Consider the following 6,653-nt stretch of genomic DNA (forward strand, 5'->3'; position numbering starts at 1 on the left):
ATAACAAATAAAAGAATACATATATGTATCTAGGGCTGAGAGAGAGAGAGAAGAAATCATTCATGAAATATGAATATCATTATAAAAGGTACAGACACATGCAGAGCAGGGGAGGGATAGAATTATGATTATCAGAAAACATATGATGAAGTACTAATCTGACCATGAATTGAAGTCAGACAGTGAGCTGCTCTAATTGCTCTATTAGTATGCAGCCGAACGAGAAGCAAGACCGTCTAGACCTTGGCACCATGATTCATTGTTTGAGCCAGCTAGGGGCACTAATTACAATGATGCTTATCTGATTAGTGATACCAACATTAACAGAGTTGAAAAACCACCCATCTTGTCCAGTGAATCATCTTTAGAGACACTAAAGAATGCTGACAAAGAGCCTGTGTTGAGTCACAATAAATCAGCGACCTTGTTCCAAGATGTTAATTATGGTGATGCCACTAGTGCTTTACAGGTTCACAACAATGCCGTGTCAAGGCAGAAAAAAATGGGCCATAAACCTAAACATAATCTTTCTCTAGAGAAGACTTTGAATGTTTCTACAACCTCAACTGCCCCTCAAGTTGAGAATCACACAGTGGCTACAAATGAAGTTAGTTCAGCCTTACCAGTTAATTCAACTTCTATGGCAGAAAAAGAAAAATAACAGGAATAGCAGAAACAAATAGAAGGTTGAAGAGACTTTGTCCTTGGCTTCATTACCATCGGTAATACCAAAGGAAGCTGGTCTTCCGAGAACCTCTATTGAAAATAAATCCAGGGTAGACATTGAGTTAGACCAGGGTTCAATTCAGACATCATCCTTGCCTAAAGACTCAAATCAGTATTCAGACCAAAGATTTGTAGAGAATGAAGAATCCTATGGTAGAATGAATAGCCAGTTAAAATCGAGGCAATTGTTCCTGCAAAGAGTGATCAGCAGCAGGTGCATAATTTAAAAAATAAGAGGGCTGAAATAGAGAGATATATTCCAAAACCTGTTGCAAAAGAAATGGCTCAGCAAGGAGGTTTACAACAAATGGTTTCCTCAATAAGTCAAGCTCCAACGGATGACTGTGTTGAAAGAGTTGATTCTGGTCCTCAAGGTCCCCAGATAACTCAACATGCTATTTTAGGTGTTGAAAAAAATTCAGTCTCTTAACTTCTAACGGCAAACAAATGTTCACCAACACGAAATATTTCATATGTTATAGAATTAAACATTCAATCCAATTTGAGAGCATAATAGATTAGGCAGTACCATCAAATAACCCATCTTCAAGCTCCTCGCCGATGCTGGCAGAGTAAGAAGGTTTGAGGTATTCTTTCTCCACTCTAGAGCAAAATTGAATTCTATCGGTCGATGCTGGCAGAGCTTTCAACCTACGAAGAAGCTTTCGAATATGCTGCACAAACAATCAAATTTTGTAATTACAAACCAATATTCCCAACAACATTTGTAAATCAATGTTCACTTTGAATTAAAAACAATTAAAAAATAAACATTGTGAAATTGCTTCCAACAGAAAAAAAATTGCAACAAGTGCATAACAGCTTAAGATATTGACTGAGTGGGAAAAAAACATTGTTTGTTATTGTTGTATATGAATCAAAGACTTTGATTCTCAGCTCTGAAGATAAAAATTTGGCTGCGGGGACTTACAGCATTGGTGTATATGGCTTTAAAGGAACGACCGGGTACAGGCTATCAGTCATGGTTCAAGATGGTTTTAACCAAAAAGTGGGTCAGCAAGAATCATCTTCTATGTCATCCATGGAATTGGACACTGAACAATGCAGGAATTGGATACATTACTTTAATTTAGTTTCATTAGAGAAACCACAACAACTCTCATTCTTGGACGCCCTTTTGGATCTCGATTTGTGCAATCCTTGGCAAGCTGTGCCATCTGCCAGTGGAAAAACAGTGAAAAAACAGGTAAAGCTTGTATGATGCTTAAATTAGAAACAAAAAATTGTTTATGATTCATGAATAAATAACTTGTTAATGGAATCAATTGAATAGCTACCTCCTAGCCTTGGATCCACCAACTTTCTTAGACCTTCTAGGGAATCTCCTTCTTGATCAATAGCTTCATCAAACTGACATACTGATTGATCATCATAAATTAGCTTTGTATAACTAATAAGGTTATATGTTGAGAAATAAAAATCAATTACCAAAGCCACAAGGTTCTCATATTCATCAATAGATTCATTAGTCTTAATCTCAAGACTTTCCAAATTGGTACTAGCTTTATCGATCTTGAGCTAATTAATACATTACCCTTCTTTTCACTGCTCCCAATTTAAGATCTAAACCGTTCACGTTTTGATTTGTTAAACCATAATCATTATGGTATTAAATAATTGTGGTGGGTCAATGAGAATCCAAAGTCTGTTCCGCGGCAAGAAAAGGTCAACAAATTATAATTTAGACCTCTCTAATACATCCCTCTTATATCCCTTAACCCATAACATAACTCACCTTCATTCTCAAATCCCAACACTTTTGTTTCTTTTTTGGTTCTAATCATTCTATCATGGGAGATTCAAAGAGTTTGATACATGAGCTACTACAAGGATTGGAGTTGGCAAGAAAGCTTAGAATTTATCTCAACATATCTTTTTCTTCTTCTTCCTCCGTTCATGAAACAAGTGAAGTTTTGATACATAAAATCATATCCATCTTCGAAATCACATACCGAGGAAACCTAAAATTCAATCAAACAAAATCGTTAGATAAAAACTGAAAGCTTTATGAGAGGAAAAAAGTTTACTTTACCTGAATCAAAAATCAAACATACCTAAAACACAAATAACCCACCAGATCTACAACACGAGACAAAGAACAACCTCAAAAAGCACTAGATCTGAGATTTTATGATGAAAAATAAGGTTACCTTAGAGGCTTTGGGAATGTCCCAGCCCAATATTTAACACCATAATTCAACACCACATTTCAGCACAATATTTAAAATTACAGCACAACCAAAAGCTATCATTACTATCTCAATTAAAAACCTTGAATATGGCTACTTAAACAAACAATAAGATGACTAACTAAATCAACATATAGAAATATTATACCTGCAACAGGTGTGGATTTTAAGGATGAATCCATTATTTGGGTTTTGGGTGCAAAATTCAGTTCAATTCCATACCCGTCGGATAAAATGTAGACTTGGACTTGCTCACATAACTATGATCTCTTTTGAACAACTCAGAAGCCTTTGCACAAACTTTTCTCTCCACATGAACAAAGATAGAAGAAGCAGCAATTGAAGGAACCTGCTTCTCAAACCACCTCAAGAACCAGAACCAGAAGTCAAATTCTTCGAATAATTCGTCGAAACCGTCGAAGCGGAACTATTAGGAACTTTCCTTGAATTAAAGTGGCAGTAGAAGTCCCACTCAGAGACAAAACACAATCAGAAGCTCTCTGAATCAATTCATCAAACAGTGAATGAACATTCTTAAGATCAAAGCTTCAAAGCCCCTTCTCTATATCGAAAACTCCTAGTCTATTCAACAATTAGAAAAATGAATTATCCAAAAAATGAAATAGGTTCAACGATTTACCTAGCAGCAACATGAGTTGTGTCAAATCCAAAGTACATCTCGATCTAACTGGATTCTTTAGGAGAAGCTTCAAAGCCCAACCGATCTATCTAGTTCCAATCAATGAAGACGTCGCAGCGGCAGAAGGAGTGGGGCCGGAGTTGATGATCTGATGAATAATCGATAGGATTTTGGGTGAAGAACCGTAGAGAAATGAAAGAATCATGTTTTTACGAACGAAAATTTCTGATTACGGAGTCATTAGGTGAATCGAAAAAACTGATATACGCAAAGAAAATGCGAGAAAGGAGTTTAGAAAATTGTTGGATTTCATGCTTCCCAGTCTCTCCCAATTCTTCGACGTGTTTGCATTCTTTCAGGCGATGAGACGGGTTTCGAAGAGAAAGGTTCATGCAATTGAGAAATGGGTTTCGATTTGTCAATGTTTTTACTCTTGAATATTATTAAATTGTAAGCTTAATAAAATAGATTACATAAGCCCTTAATAATATACTGTGGTTTTTAAATGTGTTTATATTAATGATTAATATTTTAAGTTATAAAATTAAATAATTTTTTTAGTCTATTTAAATTTACACCCGTTTTAAATTTAATGGGAGTAATTGGGAATTAATTATAATAGTATTTTTAAATTACACCCGTTTTTAAAAAATAGGGTGTAAATTGACACATACTAATACTTAAAATGATCTATTATTTACAAAATTGCCACCGTTTTTCTTATTTACACCTGTTTTTAGTATATCGGGTGTAAATTTTAAAATTATATTGTTCTTTTTTTACTAGTGACATATCCCTATCAGAGTCTGAATCACCTTGTTGTTATCCGACTAAGGGATCTGAAAGTAAGACTCAACCAAACAGTGATGAAGTTACAAATAGCTTCACCACCAGAAGTCATGGTTCATCAGAAGAAGTTCCTCCTATCCCCGAAGAGACTTGGGATACATTAGGAGAACCAAGCGGAAAATTCGACTACGTGGTGAAATACTCCGCTCCTGAAAGTTCAAGAATCTCTCTTGAAGATATTGTTCCAACTGGATGGAACAGTGATTTTGAGTACCTCTCTCAGCCAAAAGAGATATATAACCCTTGCTATTCATCATCATCGACTGGTGAAATCATCATTGAGGATTATATCCCCAAGTCGCCTTCCGAGGCTACGGATCTAGAGTTCACATATCTAGTCAATGCCATCTTGGGAGAAGAGCAAGACCAAAATACAAAAGAGGATGATCTCGAAAGTGTCTCCGACAACGAGTCTCTCCATTCAGAAGATTGGAAGTTTCCTCAAAAGAAAGTTCGACATACTCCACTTGGAAATGGGTATGCTCACACCGCTCAGTCTGCTGAAGTAGAAGAAGATCGTCTGAGTGTTGCAAAGACAATGGTTGGTAAATCAAGACCTACCACAGGCCAGCTTAAGCCTAAGGTTCCAGATTACTTAGTGCCCAATGGGGTTCGCCACTATTGGACAGCTGTTGAAGTTACAACTATTGTTCGCACTCCTAAGTAGGAACTTTCACCGTTATTTTATCCTCTCACCATAGCCCAGGGTGAAGAGATGTTTCATAGGGCTTTGCATTTTACTATTTCTTAGGAAAATGTCCCTCTTTGCTTCGCCCAAAGCAATAGAGTTTTGTTTTATAGGGTCTTTGTTTCAAGAAATGACTGCCAATAAATAAAAATGTCATTCTGTTCCTTCGTTTAGTTTTCCCTTTTCTTTTTTCGGAAATTGGTAATCCTAAAAAAAACACCCTTAAAAAAAAAAACATCAAAAATATTCCATTAACTGCATACACCGAGTCTTCCCTCGTTGTCTAAATAAAACTTATCACACATATGCAGAGATTAATCATAAAATACCCCGTTGAAATGTGCGATCGTATGACTTCTCCAAGCTTTGAGTTTCCTGTATTCGAGGCAGAGGAAGAAGAAGACGAAGAAATATCAAAGGAAATTTCCCGATTGCTTCAACAAAAGGAAGAGGCCATTTAGCCATACAATGAGCCTCTAGAGATCGTTAACCTTGGTTCCGATGGAAACAGAAAAGAGGTTAAGATTGGAGCTTCGCTCAGTTCAGAGATAAGAGAGAGTTTGATACAGCTGCTAAAAGAATTCTCAGATGTCTTCGCTTGGTCTTATCAAGATATGCCAGGGTTGGATACCAGTATAGTGGAGCATCACTTGCCATTAAAAGCAGAATGCCCTCCGGTCAAGCAAAAATTGAGAAGAACTCATCCGGAAATGGCCATGAAAATCAAAGAGGAAGTTCAAAAGCAGATCAACGCAGGTTTCCTCGTCACTTCAGAATACCCTCAGTGGTTAGCTAACATTGTTCCCGTTCCTAAGAAAGACGGAAAAGTCCGCATGTGCGTCGACTACAGAGATTTGAACAAAGCTAGCCCTAAGGATGATTTTCCTTTACCACATATTGATATGTTGGTAGACAGTACAGCAAAATCCAAAGTTTTCTCATTCATGGACGGATTTTCGGGATACAACCAAATCAAAATGGCACCTGAAGACATGGAGAAAACAGCTTTCATCACCCCCTGGGGCACGTTCTGCTATCGTGTTATGCCTTTTGGACTAAAGAACGCAGGGGCGACTTATCAAAGAGCCATGACTACGCTTTTCCATGACATGATGCATAAAGAAGTGGAAGTCTATGTGGACGACATGATTGCCAAATCAGAAAATGAAGAAGACCACATACAGAATCTGACAATTATTTCAACGCTTACGGAAGTTTCAGCTTCGCCTGAACCCCAACAAGTGTACCTTTGGTGTCTACTCAGGAAAACTCCTTGGTTTCATTGTCAGCAAACGAGGAATTGAAGTAGATCTAGACAAAGTCGAGGCAATTCAAGAAATGCCTTCACCCAGAACCGAGAAACAAGTTAGAGGATTTCTTGGACGTCTGAATTACATCTCGAGATTCATATATCTCATGACTGCAACTTGCGCTCCTATTTTCAAACTTCTACGGAAAAATCAAAGTTGCGTCTGGACAGACGATTGTCAGAAAGCGTTCGACAGCATTAAGGAATATCTGCTCGAACCACCCATCTTGT

The 6,653-nt window shown here is 37.2% G+C and overlaps 1 long non-coding RNA gene across 1 annotated transcript; it reads right to left on the reverse strand.

Moving 5' to 3' along the window:
- Nucleotides 1–692: 692 nt before the first annotated feature.
- LOC131614787 (uncharacterized) lies at nucleotides 693–3,975 on the reverse strand. The gene is made up of 6 exons (XR_009287665.1): nucleotides 3,577–3,975; nucleotides 3,085–3,436; nucleotides 2,025–2,708; nucleotides 1,658–1,904; nucleotides 1,256–1,400; nucleotides 693–1,121 (listed from the first exon to the last, which is right to left on the reverse strand). It is a non-coding gene; the product is annotated as an uncharacterized LOC131614787 (long non-coding RNA).
- Nucleotides 3,976–6,653: the final 2,678 nt, after the last annotated feature.

Source organism: Vicia villosa, linkage group LG1 (assembly GCF_029867415.1).
Source record: "Vicia villosa cultivar HV-30 ecotype Madison, WI linkage group LG1, Vvil1.0, whole genome shotgun sequence".
Classification (NCBI taxonomy): Eukaryota; Viridiplantae; Streptophyta; class Magnoliopsida; order Fabales; family Fabaceae; genus Vicia; species Vicia villosa.